General features: G+C 51.2%; 1 long non-coding RNA gene across 1 annotated transcript; it reads left to right on the forward strand.

The window, feature by feature from the left end:
- Positions 7 to 4653, forward strand: LOC110406455. The gene is made up of 3 exons (XR_002443477.1): positions 7 to 264; positions 365 to 508; positions 2829 to 4653. It is a non-coding gene; the product is annotated as an uncharacterized LOC110406455 (long non-coding RNA).

The raw sequence follows: 11251 nt of genomic DNA on the forward strand, positions 1-11251 counted from the left end.
GCCGCCGCCGCCGTTTCCTCTGGGCCGCGTGACGCGCGCGCGCTTGGTGGGCGCGTTCCCGCGGCGCGGCCTCTGAGGGAGGGAGCGAGCGGGCCGCGGCTGTGGGGCTCCGAGCTTCATCCGCGGGGACCCTGCGGACGGCGCGGAGCCGGAGGAGCCGTTCCGTTTAACGCTGCTGCCTGCTCTTCTTGCTCTCTCCGCTGCTGAAGGCTCCGGGAAGGCGTGAAGGAACGGCTAAATGTCTCCTTAAAGTGTGCTCGTAGGGTATGTAAAACGGTCAGCGTTCTTACTGCGCTCGCCTGCCGCTGATGGAGCGCGGCCGGGCTGCTCTCCTCAGCGCTGCGTCTGTGCCTCTAAACCACAGGCAGAGCCCCGCAGCCCTGGAGGCCTGGATTGTGCAGCTGAATGTCAGCGGAAAAATGCACCCGTATCTTCTGGAGCAGACTCTGAGAGAGGACGGCTGGGTCGGCTGGAATGGCACAGAAAGCGAGGCGCCTGCGGCGGAGCGGTGCGGTGAAAATTAGATCTGGTTTTCTGTTAAGGCGGAATCTAAAATCCGGGCTTTGTGCTTGAATTGCTCGTCTTGCCTCCCGTGTGGGCTGCGGTACCTGCGAGGCAGCGAGTCCTGGGGCGTGCTGTGTGTGCTGTGTGTGCAGAGAGTGGGTTCAGGTCTCCTCTCTGCACGGCTGCGTGAAGGCATCAGGAAAAACCACGGACAGTGGCGATATTTAGGTGGCCTGAAATCCGTGGCAGGAGATATCTATCTGAGTCTTTTAAATATTGCAGCATCGTGTAGCGTGCTCAGCTTTTATTTCATCGTATTGCAGTGAGTAGCAGAAGCAGATAGGTAAAAGCAGTGCCAATCCCGTCAGTGTAAGGGCAAAGTAGCTATCCAAATACAGCCTCTAAGGAGCATGAACCTGACCTTCTGTGTCTTGTCATCCTTGCCTCTTTGGAACTCAGGGTATCCCCTCTTTCCCTAAGGGGAACTTTGTGGCAATCTCATCACGTTACCTTTGGGAAGGAAGAGTTCCTTTCCGTGCACTCAAGGGATTAACAACTTCAACAGAACACCGCGTCAGACTGCAGCAGAGCAGCCAGGCGCCTTGCTGCTGCTGCTGTGGCATCCCAGGGCTGCGCTGGATGCCAGTCCTTTCCAGCTGGCACCTGGGAGGAAACCGGCACGTCGCAGTTCCGTGTCACTTGCTCAGTCCCTGGCAGGAAAGTACTCTTTTCCATCCCACCGTTCGGTGACGCTGACTTCCAAATCTTTTTCACTTTCTCTGACAACAGAAATTAAAATTTCATTTTTACTTTCTCTGTATCTGCTCTGGAGAAGATTTCAGGCATATTTCTGTCTTCTGCTCTTTGGTTTCTCATGAAAAAGTTTTAGGGGGCTGTATAGTTCACTAGCCTTGAGAGCTGCTAGACATCCAAGGAGGAGTGAAATTACCTTTTGCAAAACAACATTTGGTTCATACCGCAGGGCTGATTTGGCCACAGCATCGCTGTTCTTTGGTGGGGAACGTGTCTGCCAGTGGTTGGAGAGGTGATGAGCTCTTTAGGCCTGGAAGCCACTGCCGCAAACTGCTCAGTTCCTTTGCTTTTAAAACTGACATCTTCCTGCTGCAAATTGACATCTGTCCTCATTAAGTTGATTGTTTTAGCTTGGGAACTGCCTCTCCAAACTTTAAATAGCTCTAGATCTATTATATTATTTTTGACAGATTTCTTTTTTTTTCCATCTGCCACAGCACTATTTTCCTGAGTTCCTGTTCAGCACGTGGAGATTTGCAGGCATCTTACTCCACCAGGCAGAATATATCTGCCTTCTTCCATTCCACAGATGTGATAAAGTGTCATAGACAATCCCCCCTCACCTTTGAGTGGCCTTTGTTGTAGTGGAAAGCAGCAGCGTGCTGTGCTGCACGCAACGATCCTGATGAATGACCTATGGAATGGTGGTTTGTCACAGCGGTGCATGCTGGGGCTTGAGGCATACTGTCCTGCTCTTCTTTAACCTGAGGCTGAGTTTCACATGCAGAACTGAATTTCGACATCTCAATCTGTGCAACTTTTTTTCACTTTGAAGTAATCCCCAAATCACCTCACAAAACTCGTCTTTAGAATCCACACTGGTCAAACTTTGTGTTTCTGCTTGGGGAATGACAGTTCCTATGGAGTCATGTATAGTGTTTGCTGAATCCTTAATCTGGTGTAGTATTTAGCTAACCCTCTTCCCACTGTGTCGCAGCCTGAGGTAGCTGAACAGTTCAGTTGTGTGGCCCGTATTCTGTATTGGAGATAACTGCTGGTAATATCTGCATAGGTCTTGAGCAAACAGTTATTCTTTGTCTTGCTGAGTTTTAAGAAACTTGACTTTGAAGCCAGCATTTAATGTGGGAGTCACTCTACTGGTAAGTACTATGTCTGCACCATGCAAATGCAGCAAAGTATCTGTCCCGCACATACAGGAGGTTTCCAGAGATTGATGGCTTTATTCTGCATATATGCCTACAAGGAAACATAAACCTTTGCACTGTATAAATGTGATTTTCGCTGTTGGCATAGTCCTTGTTGGTTCTGTCCTGACTGTTCGCATCCAGTGTACTTCTCTCATGAAGTTCAGATGTCGTTATGGGTCCCAATAACCTAAGTTGCATGGATCTCTTTTCTGTTGCCCTGAATTCATAGGAGTTCCAAAGTGCCTTACCACAATGGGCTGTGAAAGCATGGTGTGGGCTCACAGCAGTTTGGTTCTTAACCCTTTGTGCTATGCCATATGCTGGCTCTGCTGCATGATTCACTCTGATTACCTTCCTTTACAGGTGGAAATTCTTCCTGCGATGAAATACACTGCTCTCTCAACACATGACAAGGCATTCTTCATTAAATGGGGTATGATTGTCTCCCTCGGAGAGGAGCTACGTCGTTCTGGTTTTTCCTGAGCATGAGTTGAAACTCAAGATCAGCCCAAGACAATGCAAGAACACAAGCCATGAAATCAAGAATTTAGGGAAAAAAAAAGTGTTTTGCCTCCATTTTTTTCCTAGCAAGTGGTTCTGCCTTATGTGGTCTGGGGTAGAGCTCTTTCCTGTATTCATAGCATCATCTGTCCAGTCTCTCTGTCATTCATGTCAAGTAGCAGAGCAACTTGCTGACTAACTCCAAAGAGAGATGGAATGAGACTTTTTTCATGAAAGGCTCTTTTTCTGCTATGTTGGCAAACCTAGCTCCTGGCTTTGTACTCTCTGGGACAGTCATTTAATGAGCAGTCAAGACTTACAAGACATGAAGACTAAAATGTTCAAACGCAACTACCTGAATATGAATGGAAGGCGCTGATGTGAAACTGCAGCAACCCTTTGCACAGTGCCCATTGTTAGTCTTGTGCTTGCTTATCTCATGGGAAGGTCACACCGTGGATTTGAATTCGTTATTTCAGCCTGAGACGCTGGCTGTCAGAAGTGACTTTGTAAATCAGTCTACAAGAGAATGGAGAGAGGAGAAACAGATGAGAACAAGGAGACATTTTGAAGTAAAAACCAGGAAGCAGCAGAATGGCTGGATATCGAGGATCCTCCACCTGTACCAGTCAGGCTTCCCTGGCCTTGAGTCTGTCTTTGCTTCATGAAACAAACAAACAAACAAGAATTAACAGACAAGGAAAAAAAAAAAGGCAAAATGTCAGTATAAGACTTCTTCACCTAAATCAGAAAATGTGGTGCGGAAGGGCCCACAAGAAGCTAGTAGATGAGGAGCGGGGATGGAATCTTAAAAGAATTTAGCTGACAAACTTGGAAGAGTTACGAATGGCATGAATCAATCAGACATTTACAGTTTGGCCAGGTTGGATGGTTTCCCACAAGGGTGTTCAAAAGAACCTGAAGGCCGTGTGGCTTCTTTCTTTCTAAACTGATTGCACGACATTTTAGTGGCCTCTGCCAAGATGAGAAGGCGTGCAGGCTTCTTAATGAAGTGGCTAATGAGCAGACTTTCTTTTGTTGATGAATAAATGGTTTTTCCTAGCTCATTGTTTTAAATGTAGGGACTGCATTCAGTTCAGAGTGTCTTTTTAAACGAGCCTCATGGACTTCCTTGACGTGGACAGCTCAAATGGTTTCAGTTTGGCAAGCTTGCAACCAACTGGAAGCATGATCTGGTGATCACAAAGCAACAAGTGGTCTTGTGTGGGTGTCTCGTAGAAGGAGCATCCAAGTAGATGGGGCTGTGATTTGAATGAAGAGCTGAACAGCCATATGACAGCATCTGAAAGAGAACACAGCTGGGCAATGCTTGTGCGGAAGGAAGGCTCTAGAGTCTCTTCTCATTAAAACATCTCAGTAATGACTGTCAAAGAGAACTGCTCCTCTGTTCTGTGACTACTACCATGTGTTAAAGGTCTTTTGTCATCTCCAAAGGCGAGTGGTGGTATGTGGAATGGAAGCACCATAGCAGCAAACAGACTTGTGGTGAATATCTGAATTTTGGACAGGACCTTCTAAGAAATCTATGTCCACATTGGTCTGCGGAGTCTTTTTGAAATGACTGGAGGAAGGAGCCTGCAGGCCTTCCCAAGAGTAGCAGTGCCTTTTTGACCCAAAGGCAATAAAACTATGCCAATATCAGGAGCTACCAGCTTCAACAAGCTGAGATGCGACGTGCATGTGTCTGTTGCCTTTGCCTTTACCCGGATGTCTTTTCAAAACATGTTTTCTGTAGAAAGTTCTCTGACCAGCCAGTCTGCTGTTCTGCATCTTTTCTGTTTCCCCCAGGCTGCAGCAGGTTCACCTTCTAAACTGGCCCATCAGCAGTGCTGTGAGAGCTCAGTAGCTCCATTTGCCCTGTCTTCTCCATTTGTTTTTCCTTCAAACCCTTAGCAAGCCTTTTTGACTTAGCCACCTCTGAGCTCTCTGCTGCTGTCTTCTGCCTGGGTCCTGCTGCACCAGGGGTCATCTCTGCCTCGTGTCAGCATGGCCTTGGCCTCAAGCTGCCACTACTTTGGGTTGAAGGCTGAGCAGGAGGGCCAGGCAGGGGCTGTGGGGCTGAGCCCGCTGGCTGAAGCGCTGCCATCAGCATAGGGGAGCAGGGAAGAGGCCTTTTCTCACTCTCCTTACATATTCGCACCCATTGGAGCCTTGGTGTTGCAGCCATAGGCCCACTAGGTTGCCCTGGTCAGTGCCAGGCATTCTGCATTCAGCTCAAATGTGGAGGTGTGCTTTGCCACCACCATTTCCAGGCAGCGGGGATACACGTCACCCGATGAGTGCCACCAGAGCCCATCCCAACTCCAGACCCTACATGGGGAAGCTGCCTGAACAAATGGGAGAGAATTTCTGCATCAGGAGTGACTCAGGACTTTGGTATATTCCGTTCTCAAATATTTATTCCAGTGTTCTTATAAATGTTTCATTTGGAGAAAAATATTGTAATTGGCCAATATTCCATAAAATCTAAATATTTTGCTCTGAGATAGTACTTCCCCTGCTTGTGGGGATTTGATTCTTTGCTGATTACACAGTTCAAGCTCTGTGTATTGACGAGGGCTTTCCCCCACTCTGTGGTCTGTTTACATGTGACCGAACCCTTAATCCAGGCACTCTAATAGCAAGGTGGGGGGACAAAGACAATTTATCCTTGGTTAATCTTCAAAAACTGCTTTTCATCTGACAGCTTTTTTCCACTGAGAAAGGTTGCATACAGGAAGAGGATGGGACAGTTGAGGAATAAAAAGGCAGAGTTCCCTGTGACAGCTGCACTGGCTGAGCAGGGAAGGGAGACACTTATCAGATATAAGGAGCTGTGCTACGGAGGCCACTTGTTCTCTGCACTCGTGCAGTACCAGAGGTGTTGGAGGGCAGGCAGTGTGTGGTGTGTGCCTTGGGCCTGTCCCTGTGAGCTCCTCCTTAGCACAGGCTGTGAAGGGACTTTCTCTGGTGTCACTCGTTTTCCAGCACTTGAAGGGTATTTAGCACACTAAATGGTTCCTACGATGGGACAATGTCCTGCTCCAAACTCAGTGCTTTGCTGCGTGCTGATTTTGTGGTCCAGAGATCCACCTTTGCAAGCCTGCACTGACGATGCTCAGGCTTCCACCTGTGCAGGATGCACACAAGGAGCTGGCTCTGCTCTTGCTTTTCCCAAGCCTGTGGCAGAGCTAAGGTCAGCTCCTGGGCTGCAGCTGTTGGAACCAGCAGGAAGCAGTACCAGGCATGGGTGGAAAAATCCATGGCGTGAGCATCTTGGGAATGCTGAGGGTTTTGTGAAGCGTCATCTGAAGGCTTTAATCCGTTCTATGGTCCCAGTGGAAGCTGCTGGCATCCATCATTCTGCTAGGCTCCATTTACCATCTATACCTGGGTCCAGGAAATGTTCTAACAGATACTAGGAGAAGAGAAGGAAGCTTGTAACAACAGCTTTCTGCTTTGCAGGATGCCAAAGGAATGCACGTGTGTAAGAATGAAAGGCAAGGACTACAAGTGGATGAGAAACAGCTTCATTTCGTGGCAGGTGGCTTTTGTGTCCTGCAAGTGCAGCAGCTACAGTGGTATAAGAGTGAGGCATGTTATGGGTGGCTGGGGGAACAGCTTCTTTGAGAAACCCAGCACAGCACAAGGGGCATCCAAATTGGGTACTAATTAGGAGGAATGTAAGTGTTTTGTGAAATGTCGTGGTGTGTTTGCTGTGAAACATGGCTGGTGTTGAGGGGTTGTCTGGGGCAGTGTTGAGACAGGAGAACTCCTCAAGAGAGAGCAAGCTGCAGCGTTCAGAACTATGAACGCTGTAAAATCTCCAGTGGCTTGCACAAGTAGAACTAGAAGCATGTGCAGAAGTCCTTTGGCTTTGGAGGATTCTGTGAGTCATCTCATGCTGGGGTGGGCTTGTGTTCCTGCAGCTGTGTTTGTTACTCCCTTGTCCAGTGACCTACAAAACCCTTCTTGGTCTTTGTACTTTGGATGGAAGAAAAAATACAAAATTACTTCAGAGTCACCTCCAGTAACTTCTTCAAAGGAGATGTGTTCTAGTCTTTGCTGTAGGTAACAGCCTCCCCCATCACTTGGGCTATCCGTGCTGGTTTTCTGGAAGGTGATAGTGGCAGAGGTGGAAAGCAGAAGTGCACCACGAAAGGGAACCAGCTGCTCTCCCATCCCCACAGCATGCTGAAAAAGAGTGGAGGAGTGGTCCCCTTCTAGACACAGCCTTTATCTCAAGTGCTGGGAAGGAGAGTGAAAAGCCGCTGAGACGCAGAAGAGGGGGAAGCAGGACTGCAGGCGGGATCTGGCCAGGATTGGGTATTGGGTCCCAGCACCACAGCACTGCCAGGCCTGGGGCCCCTGATGTGCTCTGCAGCCGCCCACCAGCACTCTGTTTCAGCTGCAGTGCCTCCGTGCGCTGGCAGCTGCCCAAGGCGACATTTGATGTAGTGACAGTGAAGACCTCAGGTGGAGCAGGAGGTCAGCAGCCCCTGACGTGCAGGATCTACATTTGGAGAGGGCTACCGTGGTCGGAGCCACAGGGAATACAGCTCTGGCTTGTGGCAGCCACACGTGAAGGAGCAAGGGATGACCCTGATGTAGTGACAGACGACGTGACTTACAAGAATGACCTCCAGAAAAGGAAAGGGTAGAAAAGTAGCTCACAGGGTCCACGCAGCTGGCAGAGCACCCCAGGGTACTGGTGGTGGCCGTACTAGCTTTGCTGTGGATAAATTCTCCTGTTCCCAAAGGGAATTTGTGACCACGCATGAAATGCCAAACAATGTGCTAGCAATCCTTTTGTCCATAGATAGGGCATTTTAATGCAATATAGCTCAGCCTGCCTGCAGCAGACTAGACGTACTGACAAGGATTAACAGTCCAGCGCAAGACTTGGCAGAGTCACAGGCAGGGAGGACTCCTAACCAGGCAGCTGTTTGGGTCTTATATAAGCTGTCTAGACCAAACACGAAGAAACGAAGCCAACCCTGGCATAAGACGACCGCTTCTGCACAGGCCGTCTCCAACCTACAGCCTTCATATCTGAGCTTGTGCAAAGCGAGGGAGAAACAGAAGGATGTTAGCGGTGAAGCCAACTCTGCATCAGGAAAAAAAAAAAACCCTGTGAGCAACTATAAAAATAATGGAAAAGAGCAGTAACGAGTGAGATTTATTACAGCTAGGAAAACAGTTGACGTTTTGCACACAGAAAATGTTGTGCTGCCAAGAATGTCTCCTCACAGCGAGCCCACAGGAGTCAGGTAGAGCTGGGGAACACAGCTTATGCTGCAACAAAAGGGAGGATGCTCCTGGCGGAGAGCAGCCTGGGACAGAAGGTGCAACTTTTCCTAGTTCCTTGTGACTGTTTCAGTGGAAAATAAAGTCCATTCGAAGAGAAAATATGATCAGAAAAGAGCCTGGTCTTGAAGTATTTCACATGGCGAATAAGACAGAAGGGTCTGCGGCTGGGACAGGGGTGGCCACGAGGGACTGAAAGCGACCAGAGCTATCACCAGGGAGCAGCAGAGCAAGACACATCCTGTTGATGGGTGATGGGTTAGCCATTGGCAACCTGCAGACTGAAGGAAGCCAGAAGCTGTATGACACAACCAATCCTTGTGCCATGGGGCAGGATGTGACCCGCTGGGCGCAGCGCACGCAGGAGCCCTTTGTCACCGCGTGGTTTGGCTCATTAATGAATACCAGAACCAGTCTCGTACAGGTTGTCCACAGCATTACACACAGCTGACTTATTTTTTTTTGGGGAGCAGTGTGTCGCAAGTGCCTGTTTTGCTGTTTCTTGCTGCCAGGGCCCAGGAGATACCAGCTGCTGGGCAGTGGGGTGCAGGGGGCCCTGCCTCGCTGGCTATGCACAAGTGGGTTTGCTCCTGCCCAGCCCCAGAAGAGCTCTCCCCTGGGGGGCTGCCTGCAGCCATCCTGACAGTGAGAGCAGACAGTGCCCAGGGGCTCTGGGGCTCTTCGGCTTTGCTCGTAGCACAGCTTCTGGAAAGCCCCTATGAAAGACCATCGTGTTTGGGAGCGTCTGTAACCTGGGTTTTAAGTTACTAGGATTGGTATCTTCCCTGTACCCCTTGTCCTTATTCCAAACCCTTCCTTTCTTGGCTATAGCAGATCTCGGCATTGTGATTTATGGGCTCCAGAGGTGTCCCAAAAAGGGAAAAAATAGCTATGTTCTGACAGTGTGACAAAGAAATTGGAGAGATGGGGGGGGGCTGGGGACGGACGGGTCACCTCTTAGGAATGTCCTGCTGTGGAGATGCTGGAGCAGCCTCCTTCCTTTGCACACATGGCCAGAGGCTTGTGCAAGCCCTTAGAGCTGAGCTGGAACCATAGCAGGTATGTTTCCTCTCTTCTGGACTGACAGATTTCTGCCCAGCTCCAGGTGTGGCTTGTGAGATGGCAAAGGGCTGGGCCACAGCCACTTACCAGCAGTAACGCAAGCAGGACTGAGTTTGCTGGCTACCAGCTGCATTTCTGCTCAGGCCTCCATCCCTGTGGCTGCCTGCAGGCTTGCTCATGCCCTGAATGGCACACAGAAGTCATCCAGCACACATAGTGCTGTCCTGAGCACATGCCAGCCCTGCTCCAGCCTCCGCCTGCTCCCAGTGGACGCGGTGCTCTTGCCATCTCTTGCCATCCGATGGCTGCATCCTCTGACGCTGTGCAGCTGCTCCTGTTGGCAGCATGGCGCCGGCACGACCAGGTGCCTGGCACAGCGAGGTGCAGCAGGAGCATCTGGCTCAGTGCAACTGCTCCTCCCTGCACCACAGGGCTCCATGCAGCGCTCTGTGTGCCGCACGCTGCTCATAACGCTGTGGGGTGCCTGCACCTCTGTGAGCAGCGGGAGCAGGCAGACCAGATCCCATGGACAGATGGACAGACCTGCTGGTTCTCCTGTGCACAGGGTGGTAGACACAGCAGAGGTTCAGCCCCGGAGATTGATGCTTGAAACAAATCAGAGCAAAGAGAAGCGGTGCGTGCCACCTGGGTATGATGAGAACCGAGTCCTCAGTGCCTGCAACAGCATGGCTCCTCTTTGGGAAGATGTGGGACCTTCCTCATCACACTGCTCCTTCACGTCTCAGTGATGCAGGATACGCAGTGCTGGTAAGGAGGCTGTACAGTGCCCGTGCCAGAGCAGGATGTGAGGAATTAAATATTCCCGATCCTGCCCTGGCCCTGAGCAGAACGTGAGTCACATCTGAGAAATGGGTACATCTGTTTAGGAAGGAGTGCTCTGTCCTGAGCGAATGGCATCGGTTGTGCCCAGGCAGATGGGACCAGATGTGGCCGCTCTGGGCCTGAGGCTCGTGCTGACGGGTTGGCAGAGCAGCAGCAGAGCTGTGCGCTTCGTGCCTTCTTCCCTGGGGAGTGTGGGGGAGCTCTGGATCCCTTAGGGGCTGCTTGTTGCTCGTGCCTTACAGAGAGCCCAGGAAGGGCGCCCAGAGCACATACCCCGGGGGCTGGAGGGGCATGCGCTACCCCCAGGATGCTGTCCTCCCTGCAGCAGCCCCTTCAAGTCTGGTTGCGCTTCAAGTCCCAGCTTGGACATACGGCAATCATGCTGGGGGCAGGGGGGGCTGTACACTGTACACTGCAGCTCCAGCCCCTTGCCCAAGCAAGGCCGACCGCCCTGCTTGTAGCAAGCAGCGTGGTGACAGCTGTGGGCTGTCAGCCCTTGAAGCCACCTGATGCTCAGCTTCATGGTGAGTGGGAAACAAGCAAATCCACAGCAGCTTGGAAGCGCAGTCCCCAAGAGGAAGAGGAGGAGGCACGAAGCCTGGCTGCCTGACTCCCTCCTTCAGCTGGGAGGTGGGAGCTGGGGGAGCTCCTCTGCTGCCTGGGCACCTCGGGGCCCTGAGCCATGGGAACTGAGAGCCCCGAGACGCAGCCAGCATGATGTCACTGTTCCTAATAGCTCCATGGGAGCTGCCCTGGATGTTGGCACACAGAGGAGCAGCATCGCTGTGCTATGTGTATGCTTGCTGTGCAGCAAAGCCAGCTTTCCTCCTCCCTGAGCCCATGCAGCAGCTTTTGGTAGCTAGAGGCAGGGGATGGGGTCCTGGCACAGGCATCCCATGGGGGTGGCTCTCCTTGCTCCATGAATGACAAAATCTACAAGGCTGCGCTCAGCTGGGTGCACGCACAGCAGCTCCCCAGGCTCCCTGCTACAGAGAGCCCAGAGGACGCTGTGCCATCAGCACTGGCCACGCAAGGGTGCTGCAGGGCCACGGCCTTGGCTGAATGAGGCACAG

This window comes from Numida meleagris, chromosome 14 (assembly GCF_002078875.1).
Source record: "Numida meleagris isolate 19003 breed g44 Domestic line chromosome 14, NumMel1.0, whole genome shotgun sequence".
In the NCBI taxonomy this organism is placed as follows: domain Eukaryota; kingdom Metazoa; phylum Chordata; class Aves; order Galliformes; family Numididae; genus Numida; species Numida meleagris.